At 43.0% G+C, this 19,740-nt stretch overlaps 1 pseudogene; it reads left to right on the plus strand.

Moving 5' to 3' along the window:
* LOC121584014 overlaps nucleotides 1-19,740 on the plus strand; it is an 80,196-nt pseudogene that overhangs the window by 17,244 nt on the left and 43,212 nt on the right.

Raw genomic sequence — 19,740 nt, forward strand, 5'->3', positions numbered from 1 at the left:
CGTTTTACAGTGCATTCGAAAAGTATTAAGACCCTTTTACTTTTTCCACATTTTGTTACATTACAGCCTTATTCTGAAATTGATTAAATTGTTTTTCCCCTCATCAATCTACACACAATACCCCATTAATGACAAAGCAAAAACAGGTTTTTATAAATTTTTGCAAATTTATAAAATAAACTAAACGGAAATATTACATTTACATAAGTATTCGGACCCTTTACTCAGAACTTTGTTGAAGCACCTTTGACAGCGATTACAGCCTCGAGTCTTCTTGGGTATGACGCTACAAGCTTGGCACACCTGTATTTGGGGAGTTACTCCCCTTCTTCTCTGCAGATCCTCTCAAGCTCTGTCAGGTTGGATGGGGAGCGTCGCTGCACCGCTATTTTCAGGTCTTTCCAGAGATGTTCGGTTGGGTTCAAGTCTGGGCTCTGACTGGGCCACTCAAGGACATTCAGAGACTTGTCCCGAAGCCACTCCTGCGTTGTCTTGGCTGTGTGGTTAGGGTTGTTGTCCTGTTGGAAGGTGAACCTGCTCTGGAGCAGGTTTTCATCAATGATCTCTCTGTACTTTTCTCCATTCATCTTTCCCCTCGACCCTGACTAGTTTCCCAGTCCCTGCCGCTGAAAAACATTCCCACAGCATGATGCTGCCACCACCATGCTTCACCATAGGGATGGTGCCAGATTTCCTCCAGATGTGACGTTTGGCATTCAGGCCAAAGAGTTAATTATTGGTTTCATCAGAGAATCTTGTTTGTCATGGTCTGAGAGTCCTTTAGTTGCCTTTTGGCAAACTCCAAGCAGGTTGTCGTGCCTTTTACTGAGGAGTGGCTTCTGTCTGGCCACTCTACCATAAAGGCCTGATTGGTGGAGTGCTGCAGAGATGGTTGTCCTTCTGGAAGGTTCTCCCATCTCCACAGAGGAACTCTGAAGCTCTGTCAGTGACCATTGGGATCTTGGTCACCTCCCTGACCAAGTCCCTTCTCCCCCGATTGCGCAGTTTGGCCGGGCGTCCAGCTCTAGGAAGAGTCTTGGTGGTTCCATTTAAGAATGATGGAGGACGCTGTGTTCTTGGAGACCTTTAATGCTGCAGAAATGTTTTTGTACCCTTCCCCAGATCTGTGCCACAACACAATCCTGTCTAGGAGCTCTACGGACAATTTAGTCAACCTCATGGCTTGATTTTTGATCTGACATGCGCTGTCAGAACTGTGGGACCTTATATAGACAGGTGTGTGCCTTTCCAAATCATGTCCAATCAATTGAATGTACCACAGGTTGACTCCAATCAAGTTGTAGAAACATCTCAAGGATCATCAATGGAAATAGGATGCACCTGAGCTCAATTTCGAGTCTCATAGTAAAGTGTCTGAATACTTATGTAAATAAGGTATTTCTGTTGTATTTTTATTAAATTGCAAAAAATTCTAAACATGTTTTCGCTTAGTCTTTATGGGGTATTGTGTGTAGATTGAGGATTTTTTATTTATTTAATCCATTTTAGAATAAGGCGGTAATGTAACAAAATGTGGAAAAAATCAAGGGGTCTGAACACTTTCCGCATGCACTGTATATATGTGTCCATATTGTGCATGAACTTCTAGTAGATAGACCATATGGTTCAAGAGAAAATAGCCTAATTTAAAAAGCATCTAATCAACAAAGGCATTATTTTCAATTAACTCTTCCAACTTTTTTCACAACTGCAAACAGTTTGACGAGAAAACATTGTCAACAAATACATATTGACATAGTAAAAAAAAAGTTATGGTTTATATTTAGGTTAATGTTTTAAATCTTTGTATTTTTAAAATCATCATATTTCATATATTTTACATGTGATGAGGCCACACAGAGGGCCAGAGATTATTAGACACGTGATAGTCTGAAGGACCCAAAGCAGCCATTGGGATGTCTTGTGATAGATTACATAAAATCATTGAAAGATACCAAAATTCTGGTAGTTTACTGGTACACTTCGAAAGTTTCCAGTAATATACCCTCCCTTTGCAACCCTAGCCACTTCAGCCACCACACTGGGGCTGCACTGCCAGATGCTTTTTTTACCCACACAACAACACAGTTTGAATCAGCTCCGAGCCTAGAACTCTCTGCTGTATTCAGACAGTCAGAACTGAGTTAATATCAGAGAACATGGTTGTACTCTGCCCCCACTCACCCCTGAGAGAAGTGTGTGTGTGTACCGTGGAGTGTGTGTGTGTGCTGTATTCAGACAGTCAGGACTGAGTTAATATCAGAGAACATGGTTGTACTCTGCCCCCACTCACCCCTGAGAGAAGTGTGTGTGTGTGTGTGTGTGTACCGTGGAGTGTGTGTGTGTGCTGTATTCAGACAGTCAGGACTGAGTTAATATCAGAGAACATGGTTGTACTCTGCCCCCACTCACCCCTGAGAGAAGTGTGTGTGTGTGTGTGTACCGTGGAGTGTGTGTGTGTGCTGTATTCAGACAGTCAGGACTGAGTTAATATCAGAGAACATGGTTGTACTCTGCCCCCACTCACCCCTGAGAGAAGTGTGTGTGTGTGTACCGTGGAGTGTGTGTGTACAGCGACGTGTGGCAGCACTCTGCTGTGATTGTCTCTGACTCTGACTGCCTACTCCAGAATGCGAGCTCCCAGCATGCCCCTCTCATGCACCCCCATATGCTGGTACATATTTTTTTAATGAGCCCAATGTTTGGGCTCTCTCGCGCTCTCTCTCTCTCTCTCTCTCTCAAAATCCTTGTAGGACAACTAAGATGCAGCCAGCCAGTGTGCCATCATTTGGGGAGTGGCTTTATTAATATACACTACACAACTCAGAGGCCCAATTCGAAACCAGCCCCTAACCCAAGGCTGTAAGCACTTTGTGTAGTTTCTGAAACGACTCCTTGGATAGCTGTGAAATTCCACCTGCTGCCAAGGACAAGTTGGAGCCATTTAACACAGTGATTTATATTGATTCCTCCCACCTACTAAGTTATTTAAACTCTGCCTTGTGTTTTGTGTCCTGTAGAATATCTTCAACAACCACATGTTGGATGTGAACGTCCGATGGCTTGCTGTGCTCTACTTCAAAAACGGCATCGACAGGTACTGGAGGAGAGTCGCACCAAAGTAAGCATTCTCTCTTCTACCTCCCTCTCTTCTTCTCTTGCTTTTTACTCGTCTTCTCTCTCTTCTAGCCGTTCTACGATGAAAAAAAAATCTTCCCACACCTCTCCCATCGTCATGTTTCAGTATTAATGGCAAGTTCTGCAAATTGATTGGGCTCAGCTGTGTGTTTTGTGTGATCACATTGCTATTCATTGGCACCATTCTCTTACGTCTGTCTAGTTTAGGTCATACTGATAGTGTTGTACATACACAACCTATGGGATGGCATTCTCCAGTCACACCTATGACATTGTTCTGGGGTTGCTGACTAGCCTAATGTTTCAAGTTCACCCACAGGTCCACCGAACAAAGACTGTCTTTAACCACCTCACCTCAAAGACAATCAGTTCTGCCTCTGGAATCTCCAGACATTCTTTTCTTTTTTACCTCTCCTTTCTTTTCTTTTGTAGGTGTAGGTAGTTCATTGTCATTTATCAAACAGAGCCTTTGTCACCTCTGCTTGCTGTGGAAGGTGCAATCAACTCCTGGCCATTGATTTGTGCTTAATGCACCCAGTGCCTACAGAAGTTGCCCAATTTACTAGGGGAAACTACCTGCGGGCCTGTTGCAAACTTCTACCGGGGTTAGGACTTCTGCTACTTTTTATGGGATGGGGGTGCGCTTCCCTCTTCCTCTGTCCCTCTTCTTCACATCACACTTCACTCAATCCCCTCTCTCTTCTCTCTTCCTCAAGGATGAGACTCAATCAAGCTCTCCCTGTCTTCCTTTCCCTCTCTCTCTCCTCCTTTAATTCCTATTTTCTCATCCACCGCTGCCACCTCCACTTCCTCACTCTTCTTAACATTCTTACCTCTCTCCATAATTCTCTCTCTCGCGCTCTGTCTCGCGCGTTCTCCCCTCCCTCTATCTCTCTCTCTCCCTCTATTAACAATAGAACCGCTGGGCCTCGAGGGACCGCCTTCAAGCTAATGAGCAGTCCTTCTGACTGCAACATTCTAACAGTGTAATTAATACATTTCATATATGCTATTGCAAAGATAATAAATTGGTGTTTATGATAAAATGGGAAAATTAGAATATTAATTTTATTTCAAGTAACACAATAGCATTTTCATTAGTTTGTTACTGTAGGCTATATGTAAAAACCAAAAAACACATTCGGTGGGCTGATATAGGTACATACCATTGTAAGATTATAATTAGAACAGATCAATACAATATAATGGCCTGCACTGTTCTTCATTCACAATTGGTGATTACATAATTATGCATCTTTCGCTTCCCCTTGCTCATCAACTGACCCATTCAACCCCTTTCTCCCCATCATACTTTATTTAATTTATTTAATCTCTTATGTGTGAAATTAGTTAAGGTTTAGGTTCAGTTTCGAGGGTGATTATCAGCTAGGCACTTTCAACTGTGGGGAGAAGTAGGGGCAACGGGGGAAAATCATTCAAAAAATGACATGCCCTCCTAAAACTGGTTATAACTCCAGTTCTGTTTGTGATATTTAAGACTAACAACGACAGTGTTATATAGACTTATTTAGGAAAAGTCAAGAATGGAGGGCGGCATGACTTTAAAAATGGCAGAGTAATACATTTGTTTTATTTACAGTGAGGAAAAAAGTATTTGATCCCCTGCTGATTTTGTACGTTTGCCCACTGACAAAGACATGATCAGTCTATAATCTTAATGGTAGGTTTATTTGAACAGTGAGAGACAGAATAACAACAACAAAAATCCAGAAAAACGCATGTCAAAAATGTTATAAATGGATTTACATTTTGATGAGGGAAATAAGTATTTGACCCCTCTGCAAAACATGACTTAGTACTTGGTGGCAAAGCCCTTGTTGGCAATCACAGAGGTCAGACGTTTCTTGTAGTTCGCCACCACTTGCAGATCTTCTCCAAGTTAAGGTTTCGAGGCTGACGTTTGGCAACTCGAACCTTCAGCTCCCTCCACAGATTTTCTATGGGATTAAGGTCTGGAGACTGGCTAGGCCACTCCAGGACCTTAATGTGCTTCTTCTTGAGCCACTCCTTTGTTGCCTTGGCCGTGTGTTTTTGGTCATTGTCATGCTGGAATACCATCCATGACCCATTTTCAATGCCCTGGCTGAGGGAAGGAGGTTCTCACCCAAGATTTGACGGTACATGGCCCCGTCCATCGTCCCTTTGATGCGGTGAAGTTGTCCTGTCCCCTTAGCAGAAAAACACCTCCAAAGCATAATGTTTCCACATCCATGTTTGACGGTGAGGATGGTGTTCTTGGTCATAGTCAGCATTCCTCCTCCTCCAAACACGACGAATTGAGTTGATGCCAAAGAGCTTGATTTTGGTCTCATCTGACCACAACACTTTCACCCAGTTCTCCTCTGAATCATTCAGATGTTCATTGGCAAACTTCAGACGGGCCCTGTATATGTGCTTTCTTGAGCAGGGGGACCTTTGCGGGCGCTGCAGGATTTCAGTCCTTCACGGCGTAGTGTGGTACCAATTGTTTTCTTGGTGACTATGGTCCCAGCTGCCTTGAGATCATTGACAAGATCCTCCCGTGTAGTTCTGGGCTGATTCCTCACCGTTCTCATGATCATTGCAACTCCACGAGGTGAGATCTTGCATGGAGCCCCAGGCCGAGGGAGATTGACAGTTCTTTTGTGTTTCTTCCATTTGCGAAATATCGCACCAACTGTTGTCACCTTCTCACCAAGCTGCTTGGCGATGGTCTTGTAGCCCATTCCAGCCTTGTGTAGGTCTACAATCTTGTCCCTGACATCCTTGGAGAGCTCTTTGGTCTTGGCCATGGTGGAGAGTTTGGAATCTGATTGATTGATGGCTTCTGTGGACAGGTGTCTTTTATACAGGTAACAAACTGAGATTAGGAGCACTCCCTTTAAAGTGTGCTCCTAATCTCAGTTCGTTACCTGTATAAAAGACACCTGGGAGCCAGTAATCTTTCTGATTGAGAGGGGGTCAAATACTTAATTCCCTCATTAAAATGCAAATCAATTTATAACATTTTTGACATGCGTTTTTCTGGATTTTTCTGTTGTTATTCTGTCTCTCACTGTTCAAATAAACCTACCATTAAATTTATAGACTGATCATGTCTTTGTCAGTGGGCAACGTACAAAATCAGCAGGGAATCAAATACTTTTTTCCCTCACTGTATGAGCAGTCAAAATGACTGCTTCAGCAGTTCTAGTGTTAGCCCGGGTCAGTGTATACAATAGGTTCGTACAGAGACAGAGCTATCCCTCACTGCTGCTCTCTCTATCATCTTCATATCGTATCAGCCCTCTATATTAAAGCCTGCGCTGTGGTGCTTTCTCGCTGGCTCTCTCCCTGGGGAAATTGGATTCAAAGCAGAACGCGTCTCTCACAGGATATCAGCTGGGTGCTGTCAGGCAGTTGATAATGCCATGGCTTTCCTCTCCCTCTCAAATGGAAGAGTATGGAAATGTAATAATACTAGGGTCATTCTCGCTGACCGCCTCACTAAAGAAGCAGATGGTGATATTTGACAGGAATTGCACACGGTCAATGTGCCTCCCCCTCCTTTCCTTTAGCATATTGAGGCCTCAAACAATTCCATCAGAGTGGAGAGCGTTTCTGATAACACAAATTTGAAGCAGTCAACTGATTCAAAATGGATATTGGGTATTGAAAATATGTTTGCGTTGATGTTTGGCATTACATTGTAACCTTCCTTATTGTAACCTAGATCTGTGTGTGTGTGTGTGTGTGTGTGTGTGTGTGTGTCCAGTGCTCTGTCAGAAGAGGAGAAGACGTCGCTGCGAGCTGGCCTGATCACGAACTTCAACGAGCCCGTCAACCAGGTCAGTCATATGTTTGCGTTAGCTGACAACCAATTACTTTTGTTTGCGTGAGCTGTCAACCAATGACTGGTCCATTTCAGACCTTCATTTCATCGACCACCATCACTAAGTGGAACACTCCCAAACACCTTTCCAATATGTCCATTTGGCTCTGCCTTCGAGAAGTGGCCGTACTTCTACAGGGCCCCCTACCTAGGGATACTACTCCAGTAGTAGCAGTGGCTGTCTGTTCCGTATGGAGAGCAATTCAGCCATTCTAGCCCCATGTGTCTCATGTCTCTTACTCTCTCTGTCAACCCTCTGGACAGGAGGTTGACTCCATCAGCAATCTGCTGGGATCCAATTATGTGGGCGTGGTCCAGAGTTCATCTCCCCTAAGGCTGCATATAATGTAACCTTACCTTATGACACATCACCACCAAATGCCTCAGAGAGAGAGAGAGCGAAAGAGAGTGTGCTGCGCGTATGCTCAAGCAAAAATCCAAAAAGAAGAGAGTGCTCCGCTTGCCATACTGCATTTTGATCAATGTCCCTGTTCTGCTTCTGCTATGACAAATGCAGATAAGTGAGTTTTGCCCGATCACACCATTTGTCTTCATACACACATAGCAATAAAGCTGAATCATATTTGTATCTGTGCAGTCAGTGCAGTGACACTTTTTACTGAAGCTTATTGGCCTATCTTCAGTCTCTAGCAAGTTATCAAATGTTATTTGTCACATGCTTCGTAAACAACAGGTAAAATGCTTAATTACTGGCCCTTCCCAACAATGCAGAGAGAAAGGAAATAGAGAAATAATAGGAAAGTAATAACACGTAATAATAAATACGATAACTTGGCTATATACACGGGGTACCAGTACCGAGTCGATGTGCAGGGGTAATGCAATCGAAAATCACATCAAACACATATCAAAACAGTATCATGCTTTTAAAACTGTTAGGCTACGTTTTTTGACCTCACTGTGATGAAACTGAGTGGAAAACATGGTAATTGTGGATGTTCTTTGAAAGCCAAAAGCAACGAAATGGACAGCGCTTTCTAAGGTGATGATTAATTCAAAGTATTTAAGACGTTGCATGTAGAACCTACCAGCTCTCACAGTCTCACTTCAGAATTAGACATTCATCCATGTTTCTCAAACGTAACATTTCTAAGTGTTTAAGGATACAGTGCATTTGGAAAGTATTCAGACCCCTTGACTTTTTCCACATTTTGTTACGTTACAGCCTTATTCTAAAATGGATTCAATAGTTTTTTCCCCTCATCGATCTACACGCAATACCCCATAATGACAAAGCAAAAACAGCTTTGCCCAATCCTCATAAAAAACGGAAATATCACATTTACATAAGTATTCAGACCCTTTACTCAGTACTTTGTTGAAGGACCTTGGGCAGTGATTACAGCCTCAAGTATTCTTGGGTATGACGCTACAAGCTTGGCACACCTGTATTTGAGGAGTTTCTCCCCTTCTTCTCTGCAGATCCTCTCAAGCTCTGTGAGGTTGGATGGGTAGCGTCGCCGCACAGCCATTTTCAGGTCTCTCCAGAGATGTTCGATCAGGTTCAAGTCCGGGCTCTGGCTGGGCCACTCAAGGACATTCAGGGACTTGTCCCTGAAGCCACTCCTGCATTGTCTTGGCTGTGTGCTTAGGGTCGTTGTCCTGTTGGAAGGTGAACCTTCACTCCAGTCTGAGGTCCTGAGCGCTCTGGAGCAGGTTTTCATCAAGGATCTCTCTGTACCTTGCTCCGTTCATCTTTCCCTCTATCCTGACTAGTTTCCCAATCCCTGGTGCTGAAAAACATAACCACAGCATGATACTGCCACCACCATGCCTCACCGTAGGGATGGTATTGGCCAGGTGATGAGCGTTGCCTGGTTTCCGCCAGACATGACGCATGGCATTTCAGGCCAAAGAGTTACGTTTGGTTTCATCAGACAATACCTTCACCAAGGCCAGTCCCCTGGTCCTTATCGGTTCAGATCACCCCCACTTGCTAACAGATGGAACCGGTGCGCATGGGCCCTTAAGGTGGACCTGTTACAGTCAACACAAGACTTGGTTGGGCACTCCAAGGGCCTTCTAACTGCCCGTCCAATTCCGGCAAGGAATTGTGCCTGTTCACTTCCACCATCTCCCGTTCAGATGACCTCTTCCACTATGTGGAGAAGCTGTGGCAGATAGATACCCTGCCTTAACGCAACGAGAAGATGGCGACCCGGTCTAAGCAAGATCATGAGGCTATCCGCACCCTTGAGACTGACACCGTTCGCGTGACTGTTGGAGATGCTACGCCACTCCTTTACTCTGAGTTCAGGACTCTCTACGCTTGAAAGCACCCAAGGAGGCAGTCTTGGGTCATCTGAGGAGCCCTGAGCGGCGACTAGCCAAGAACCCAGAGCAGGCGAAGATCTACTGCCAAGAAGTTCAGAAGCTAGAAACTGTAAGCTATGTGATCAAGCTCCCCCAAGAAGATGTTGACTGCAGAGGAGTCCTGATCCATCTTGTGCACCACAACAGAAAGAACAGGTTAGTGTTCAGCTGTTCCTTCACGTATAAGGGCCAAGTTGTAAATGAACTCCTCCTACAACTACCCACCTTGAGTCCTCCTCTCCTTGGCGGCCATCTGAAATTCAGGCAGCTCACAGTGGCTGTCTGTGGAGACATCAAGGCAATGTTTCAAGTGCGCCCCCAAGACCGAGGCCTTCTCCGATTCCTGTGGAGGGATCTGAAAAGTGACAAACGACCAGACGTCTACGAGTGGCAGGTTCTTCCTTTTCGCCCCTGCTGCGCCACATTCACCTTGCAGCAACATGTGCGAGATCACAAGGATGTTAACGAGGATGTGCTACAGATGGTGGAACATGCCTTCTACGTCGACAATTGCCTGCATACAGTGCCTTGCAAAAGTATTCATCCCTCTTGCCGTTTTTCCTGTTTTGTTGCATTACAACCTGTAATTTAAATAGATTTTTTTAATGGATTTCATGTAATGGACATACACAAAATAGTCCAAATTGGTGATGTGAAATGGAAAAAATTACTTTTCATAAATTCAAAAAAATAAATAACGGAAAATTGGTTTGTGCATATGTATTCACCCCCTTTGCTATTTCCTTACCTCCATAACTTACTACATTTGCACACTGTATATATATTTTCTAGTCTGCAACACCACTAAGCAAGGGGCACCACCAAGCAAGCGGCACCATGAAGACCAAGGAGCTCTCCAAACAGGTCAGGTAAAAAGTTGTGGAGAAGTATAGATCAGGAATGGGTTATAAAAAAATATCAAACTTTGAACATCCCACAGAGCACCATTAAATCCATTATTAAAAAATGTGAAGAATATGGCACCACAACAAACCTGCCAAGAGAGGGCTGCCCACCAAAACTCACGGACCAGGCAAGGAGGGCATTTATCAGAGCGGCAACAAAGAGACCAAAGATAACCCTGAAGGAGCTGCAAAGCTCCACAGCGGAGATTGGAGTATCTGTCCATAGGACCACCTTAAGCCATACACTCCACAGAGCTGGGCGTTACGGAAGAGTGGCCAGAAAAAAGCCATTGCTTAAAGAAAAAAAGAAGCAAACACGTTTGGTGTTCGCCAAAAGGCATGTGGGAGACTCCCCAAACATATGCAAGAAGGTACTCTGGTCAGATGAGACCAAAATTGAGCTTTTTGGCTATCAAGGAAAACGCTATGTCTGGCGCAAACCCAACACCTCTCATCACCCAGAGAACACCATCCCCACAGTGAAGCATGGTGGTGGCAGCATCATAATTGTGGGGATGTTTTTCATCGGCAGGGACTGGGAAACTGGTCAGAATTGAAGGAATGATGGATGGCGCTAAATACAGGGGAAATCTTTGGGGAAACCTGTTTCAGTCTTCCAGAGATTTGAGACTGGGACAGAGGTTCACCTTCCAGCAGGACAATGACCCTAAGCATACTGCTAAAGCAACAATCAAGTGGTTTAAGGGGAAACATTTAAATGTCTTGGAATGGCCTAGTCAAAGCCCAGACCTCAATCCAATTGAGAATCTGTGGTATGACTTAAAGATTGCTGTAAACCAGCGGAACCCATCCAACATGAATGAGCTGGAGCAGTTTTGCCTTGAAGAATGGGCAAAAATCCCAGTGGCTAGATGTGCCAAGCTTATAGAGACATACCCCAAGAGACTTGCAACTGTAATTGCTGCAAAAGGTGGCTCTACAAAGTATTGACTTTGTGGGGTGAATAGTTATGCATGCTCAAGTTTTCTGTTTTTTTGGTCTTATTTCCTGTTTGTTTCACAAGACAAAATATTTTGCGTCTTCAAAGTGGTAGGCATGTTGTGTAAATCAAATGAATCAAACCCCCCAACAATCCATTTTTATTCCAGGTTGTAAGGCAACAAAATAGGAAAAATGCCAAGGGGGGTGAATACTTTCACAAGCCACTTTAGCCTCCCTGCATACCAGGAAGCATGCCAGCTGGTGAACAAGACAAGGACTCTCCTTTCCACAGGAGGATTTGAGATCCGTCAATGGGCGAGTAATGTCCCGGCCGTTGTTGAGCATCTCCCTAAAGAAGCAAGATCTGTGAGCACATAACTGTGGCTCTCCCAAGACCGTGTGGACCCTGAAGAGCCCACATTAGGACTCCAATGGCACTGCCCTACAGACACATTGGGGTACAAGTACCGCCCTGTGGTGGAGCTGACGTCCACCATGAGGACGCAGACCTCCCTTCGTAGAAAGGAAGATGTAGGCTTTTACTAAGTTCGAATTAGTTACACTAATTCTGGGGTGGCTGTACAAAAAGCCCATTTAGATTTGTATTTAGAATCCTCTCTAAATGTAATTTGATCTACAAGGAGATTTGATTGATCTGTCAGTATTTTCATTTAGAGATTCCTTTCATGTGTCCTACCAATTATTACTGGATTATTCACCATGGCAACCAATTGTTAATATAAAAATTGAACTTATTTCTCAGTTCGGTTGGCTTTCGTGGAGATCAGACAGTTTTCATTTGCAGGGATATTTGTGTGTTTTTGAACAAATGTAAGTCAGAAGAAATACTTATTTCACTTTTATAACATTCCTGTTGCTATTGTTTATATGTAAATACAAGATATTTGTATGTAGAGGGGTAACTTTCTTCACCAGTTCTCTTACTATTTTGTACAATTATGTGATTAGCCTACCAGTTGGTGTAACTGTAGTGTTAATTATCCTGAAAGGAATTATGGTGTTATTTTTCTCTTCTTGTAAAGTGTGTATAGAGATTGCTGACATTACTGTTTAATGTTATATTTTTTTATTGGATTTACATTGAAGTAATTTTCAATTTATTTTATCCAGTTTCCGTCTGTACACAGACTACATGTACGGTCATGGTCAAAAGTTGAGAATGACGCAAATATTAATTTTCACAAAGTCTGCTGCCTCTGTTTTTATGATGGCAATTTGCAACCTACCCAAAAATTTCAATCCCCCGCCGTACATCATTCAATTCTCTGTAAACCCAAGGAAGAGTGTTGACGAGGACAAGGCTGGAGATCACTCTGTCATGCTGATTGAGTTAGAATAACAGACTGGAAGCTTTAAAAGGAGGGTGGTGCTTGAAATCACTGTTCTTCCTCTGTTAACCATGGTTACCAGCAAGGAAACACGTGCCATCATCCTTGCTTTGCACAAAAAGGGCTTCACAGGCAAGGATATTGCTGCTAGTAAGATTGCACCTAAATCAACCATTTATCGGATCATCAAGAACTTCAAGGAGAGAGGTTCAATTGTTGTGAAGAAGGCTTCAGGGCGCCCAAGAAAGTCCAGCAAGCGCCAGGACCGTCTCCTAAAGTTGATTCAGCTGCGGGATCAGGGCACCACCAGTGCAGAACTGCTCAGAAATGGCAGCAGGCAGGTGTGAGTGCATCTGCATGCACAGTGAGGCAAAGACTTTTGGAGGATGGCCTGGTGTCAAGAAGGGCAGCAAAGAAGCCACTTCTCTCCAGGAAAAACATCAGGGACAGACTGATATTCTGCAAAAGGTACAGGGATTGGACTGCTGATGCTGGGGTAAAGTCATTTTCTCAGATGAATCCCCTTTCCGATTGTTTGGGGCATCCGGAAAAAAGCTTGTCCGGAGAAGACAAGGTGAGCGCTACCATCAGTCCTGTGTCATGCCAACAGTAAAGCATCCTGAGACCATTCATGTGTGGGGTTGCTTCTCAGCCAAGGGAGTGGGCTCACTCACAATTTTGCCTAAGAACACATCATGAATAAAGAATTGTACCAACACATCCTCCGAGAGCAACTTCTCCCAACCATCCAAGAACAGTTTGGTGACGAACAATGCCTTTTCCAGCATGATCGAGCACCTTGCCATAAGGCAAAAGTGATAACTACGTGGCTCGTTGAACAAAACATCGACATTTTGAGTCCATGGCCAGGAAACTCCCCAGACCTTAATCCCATTGAGAACTTGTGGTCGATCCTCAAGAGGCGGGTGGACAAACAAAAACCCACAAATTCTTACAAACTCCAAGCATTGATTATGCAAGAATGGGCTGCCATCAGTCAGGATGTGACCCAGAAGTTAATTGACAGCATGCAAGGGCGGATTGCAGAGATCTTGAAAAAAAGGGTCAACACTGCAAATATTGACTCTTTGCATAAACTTAATGTAATTGTCAATAAAAGCCTTTGACACTTATGGAATGCTTGTAATTATACTTCAGTATACCATAGTAACACCTGACAAAAATATCTAAAAACACTGAAGCAGCAAACTTTGTGAAGACCAATACTTGTGTCATTCTCAAAACTTTTGACCACGACTATATACTCTGTTTCATCATTAGAATCCTAGGCGGACTTATGTGCCTGTCATCACTCCTTGACCAGAGTGCAGTCCGGTATCCGATTACTCCCAGTGGCCTATCCACACCTTAGAGAGCACCGGACTCCGTTTTATCTGTAGCAAATGTTTACGTTTTCTTTAACTACCTAATTCTATATCTAGCTAAAGATTTGTGATTATTTGTCAGTATGTCTGAGAACAGTCCCATAACTTTGGTGCAGTACAACTTCATCAGCGTGCTGGCAAACTAGCTACCGTAATGGCCATTCAAACATGCTAGCACTAAGCTGCTGCTAACTGGAAAAGGTTTGCTCTGCTGATCGAACATGGTTTTCCTTAGTAGCCACTAGACTGCCGCCGGTGTTCCATATCTACAGTAGTCATGGGAGAGCACAGTTATTTTAAAAGTTAGGAACTAGTGTTAATTAGGCGGATGAGCAAAATCAAGATTTGTATACACTGAACAAAAATATAAATGCAACATGCAACAATTAAAGGTTTTACTGAGTTACAGTTCATATACAGAAAGCAGTCCTAATCTATGGCTTTCACATGACTGGGAATACAGATATGAATCTGTTGGTCAGTTGTTTTAGTTGTTGTAGACAAGGACGCATGGAGCGCAGCAAAATCGCCTCAATTAGCCTTGCTAACTAGCTAGCTGGCAAACTAATTTAGCTGGCTAGTGTAGCTAGCTAGCTAGCTTCTTTACCTCGATTTGATGCAGTCAAGACAGACACTACCAGAAGAGATGATAGATAACCTATAGCAGCAACAAGTCTAACTTTTGCGAGTTGGTTTGGCTACTTTCTCTCTCTTTCTCCCTCTGTGTCAGACACACTGGTCCCTGCTCCTCTCGCGACCCTCCCCCACTTGTCTGTGCTGAAACAACAAGCAGAGAGCATGTCCCCTTTGAAGTTGCAAAAAATTGTTTATTTAAAACATGTATTTCGACTATCCGGATATTCGAAAAACATTCCTGATATTATTCAAATAATGTTTAATGTATTGTATATGTTTCCTGTATGAACAGATAGCCACCCAGATAGCGGTGCTGATAGCCAAGGTGGCCCGTCTGGACTGTCCCCGCCAGTGGCCAGAGCTGATCCCCATCCTGCTGGAGTCCGTGAAGGGTCAGGACGGGCTGCAGCAGCACAGGGCTCTACTCACCTTCTACCATGTCACCAAGACCCTGGCCTCCAAACGCCTGGCACAGGACAAACGACTGTTTCAGGACGTAAGGACGCCCGTCGCTACATCTCTTTCTAGCTCTTCCTTTTTCTTTACTTTCCCTATTTATTTCGCCCTCTCTGTCTTTGTGAGTCTAAACACTTAGTGTCTTCAGAAAGTATTCACACCCCTTGACTTTTTCCACATTTTTGTGTTACAGCCTGAATTTTAAATTGATTAAATATAGATTTTGTCACTGGCCTACACACAATACCTCATAATGTCAAAATGAAATTGCTTTTAGACATTTTTACAAATTAATTAATAATGGAAAGCTGAAATGTCTTGAGTCTAAGTATTCAACCCCTTTGTTATGGCATGCCTAAATAAGTTCAGGAGTAAAAATTTGCTTAACAAGTCACATACGTTTCATGGACTCACTCTGTGTGCAATAATAGTGTTTAATGTTTTTTAATGACTACTTAATCTCTGTACCCCACACATACAATTATCTGTAAGGTCCTTCAGTCGAGAAGTGGATTTCAAACACAGATTCAACCACAAAGACCAGGGAGGTTTTCCAATGCCTCGCAAAGTAGGGCACCTATTGGTAGATGGATAAAACAAAAGCAGACATTGAATATCCCTTTGAGCATGGTGAAGTTATTAATTACACTATGGATGGTATATCAATACACTCAGTCACTACAAAGATACAGGTGAGTGGTGTACCAGGATGTACCAAACATGTTGTGGCCTAGTTACAGTTTGGACTTCAATCAGCTTTTGAATCTATGGAAAGACTTAAGTGGCTGTCTAGCAATAATCAACAACTAACTTGACAGAGCTTAGAAAGAAGAAGAATGTGCAAATATTGTACAATCCAGGTGTGCAAAGCTCTTAGACTTACCCAGAAAGACTCACAGCTTTAATCGCTGCCATAGGTGATTCTAACATGTATTGACTTAGGGGTGTGAGTACTTATGTAAACAAGATTTCTGTATTTCATTTTCAATACATTTGCTAAAGTTTCTAAAAACATGTTTTCACTTTCTCATTGTGGGGTATTGTGAGTAGATAGGTGAGAGAAAAATCTACTTTGTAGCTCAGTCCTGTGTAGCTCAGTTGGTAGAGCATGGCGCTTCCATGCCAGGGTTGTGGGTTCGATTCTCACGGGGGGCTAGTATGAAAATGTATGCACTCAATAACTGTAAGTCGCTCTGGATAAGAATGTCTGCTAAATGACTAAAATGTAGATAGGTGAGAGAAAGAAATCTATTGAATCCATTTTGAATTCAGGCTATAACACCACAAAATGTGGAATAAGTCAAGAGGTATGAATATTTTCTGAAGCCACTGTATTTTTCTCTTGTGCATTCATTCTCTGTAATTCAAAATTGTATTTCCTTCCTCCGCCTGCCCATCCCTGCTGCTCTCTTCATCTGTTTGATCCTTGTGCTGTGCCAGCCTTGGCCTCTGGGGGTCTCTGTTTAGCTGTGTGCTGACTTCTCTGCACTTACACACACACTGTGTATCTGTGTGTGCGTTAGAGTGTGCGACTGTGTGCGCGTGCATGCCTACTGGTGTGAACAGATGCTCAGACTCTGAAGTAACACCATTTCCCCTCTATGCATAGAAAATGATACAAAATGCATAAAGCGTGGGGTCAGACTGTGGGCTGTGTGGGCAATCTTTCAGAGACTCATTAAACCGAGGTTTTTAATGATGCAGGCATTGATGATGACCAGTACTAAATGGCCCATCAACAAACAGCACAGCTATCCTCCGCACAACCCAGTGTCAACGCGGTGGCTCATAGAAAACACCAGGAACAGACAAAAAACAAAGTCCAACTGAAACACTGATAGGTTTAACCAGAGTAACAGACTATAGTAGGAGAAAGAAGAGTCCTTGTAACAATGACGGATTAAAAGTTATTCTAATTTTTTTGTCTGTCCATGTAGAATAAAACAGACATTAATTTTTAAGATATACAAATGTTATGCTGTGTTTCTATGGCCTTCAACAGGCCACATGCATTGCCTTGGTGAGTAATCCGGTCAGAACTATTGACTTAAACCCAATCTATGAGGGTGGCTCAACTTTCTGGAACTCCCAGAAAGGATTTGATGCTAGCATTGAGAGCTACTGCCCTGAGACAGTCTTAGTAATGAAGTATCCCTCCAAATTATCGCCTGGTGTTAAGTCTCTGAACTTCCCTCTTCCTCTAACACCGTTTGGCATTGGGCAACCAGAGCTCCACATTCATAAATAATGAATCGTATCCAATTTTAATTTCGGGGATCTTTTATTTCAGCTCATGAAACATGGGACCAACACTTTTTACGTGTTGCGTTAATTTTTTTGTTCAGTAGTAAGTGATTTACATTGGGTAATCCATTTCTGCATTTCCTGCACGATCTGGGCAAACAAGTCTAGGCTAATTTCTTTACCAAATATTGCAATTATGATTTGACTTGCGATTTAGATCAAATTTAGATCAAAACACTTGGCTGAACTTTTGGACTTCATGGAAATATAATTATTCTAATTCTATAGTTAGAATATAATAGGTGGCACTTTGAATACTGTGTTGCTTGACATGACAATGAATGAAAAAGCCAGGAAGGAGTTATTGTGACAGGGTAGGAACCAAAGTGTTGGTCAGTGTTTCCCAGGGGACCCTATAATCTTTGTCTACTTAAAAATGTATGTTTTCTCTTACTTCATGTAGCTAACATATTCATGCCTTTTCCTCATTGATTTAGAAGATGCTGTTGCACAAACAACATGCTGATTTAGGCCTACACCAGCACTGGCGTCAGGCTGTATTAGCTGGCTACGTTTGCCCCAACTCAGTACATTTAGTAGCTAGCTAGCAAGCTAACTAGCGATTAGCATAAGCGGCTAGCAAAATTTATTTTAGCCACAACTTGCTAAGAAAAGACAAACTAGCTGTTTGCAGACAGTAAGATACACAAACTAATAGTGTAATTATAGAACGCTTGTGGGTTTATATTAAGAAGCAAAGTGGAAAGCAGCATCGTTGTCATCAACCTCTTTTTGCATCTGCTGCACTGACCATGTAGACTGAAGAGTGAACGGTCGGCAAGTGATCTCGTGGTCAAGCAACAACAACTGCGGTCCTTGAGTGACGGGCGGGGTTTGGTGAGAGAGAGGGAGGGAGAGAGACGACTCAAGGAGCGGAGTAAACTATAAAAACGGGCGTTCTACACGGCGGAGTCACCTATCACATTTAAATCCAAACATTGAACATACTGTTTCAAAAACCCAAACCCATCCATGCATCGATACCGGTATAGAGTAAAATACGGTCCAGCCCCATCTCTGTGCTTCGAGGAAGGCCTTTTACCTCTGAATGATTGATTGAAATAGGTTAAGGAGTGTTTTGGTTGTTGGTCCTCCCTACTTAACCTGTCCTCTGGTGTTGGCTGAGGCTGAGCAGACTGACCTGAGAAGGTAGATTTTTAGACTGAACAGTAACAGTACAGTAACTCTGCAGGCCTGGATTATACACTCGCTACTTAGTGTGGGCCTCTAGCTCAGTTGGTAGTGTGTTCGATTCATGCGACCACGCATACATTCAAAAAATAATGCACGCATAAGTCGATTCAGATTAAAGCGTCTGCTAAATGGCATACATTATTATTATTATAGTAATGCAGGCCATCGCTCTGTCCCTTTACAGTAGCTGAGAAGCAGGTGTCTCAGTCCTCCCAGACAGACAGGTCGGACGGACCGATAGACACATACCAGGGTTTCAGTTGAAAATGTGGCGCTGGACATTTGGCTGGCAGCGTTTTAATTTACCGGACATTTGAGAAATTTACGGGACCATATGGCGTCCACCCACAGTGCTCAGAATGACAGAAATCACATTTAGATTATGGTAATTCATATTAACAGAACATGCAAGTCAAGGATGCAATGATGTGCAGTCATTCTTACCGAATTCTGATGCGCACTTTGAAGATGTTAGAATAACTGTCCACATTTACTTTTCCTCAGCCAACGAACAGCAAAATCACAAGCCTATGTCAATCTACTATCCCCCATAGTAGAAAACTTGACCTATTCTGTTGGTCAGCTTGGCGAGAAAGAAATGGCCTATTCCACACAGACTCTGGGACTGTTGTGGGACGATGGATCCCAAATTCATACAACCAGGATGCCTAGGCTACATAAAAGTCAAAACGCAATGAGTCTGATGCAACAGATCAGAATGTTTAGCTTGTTCACATTGTACACGCAGCAAAGTGCACCAGGCAGTAGGCTACACGCCTTTGTGTGTTCGTTCTGTAATGCAAATAGCGGGAAAACACACACTGCACATGTGAACGGTTTCATTTGACAGATGAAATATCCGTTAGACATTTAGGGAGAGGAGAGATCTAATATGCAACAACTAGCATGGGTTGAGCAAGATACTTAACCCTAATTGCTACTGTAAGTCGCTCTGGATAAGATTGTCTGCTAAATGACTAAAATCTAAATGTAATATGACTAGGATTGTGCCTTTGGCTACTGGACAATGAAAGGAAGTTTATATAAAATTGCCTCCACGGATATTGTCTGATTTTGGCTAGGCTACTTTGAAGCAAGGTAAGACATGCCTCATAATATGTATTAAAATGTTCAGGTTTCAAACAATTATGTTTTCAAAATGCATACTGCCTCCAGCTCATTGCAAGTTGTTGTGTGACGTGCTGATGAAGCCTTCCATTGCCTAT

The sequence above is a fragment of the Coregonus clupeaformis genome, chromosome 16 (genome assembly GCF_020615455.1).
Source record: "Coregonus clupeaformis isolate EN_2021a chromosome 16, ASM2061545v1, whole genome shotgun sequence".
NCBI lineage: Eukaryota > Metazoa > Chordata > Actinopteri > Salmoniformes > Salmonidae > Coregonus > Coregonus clupeaformis.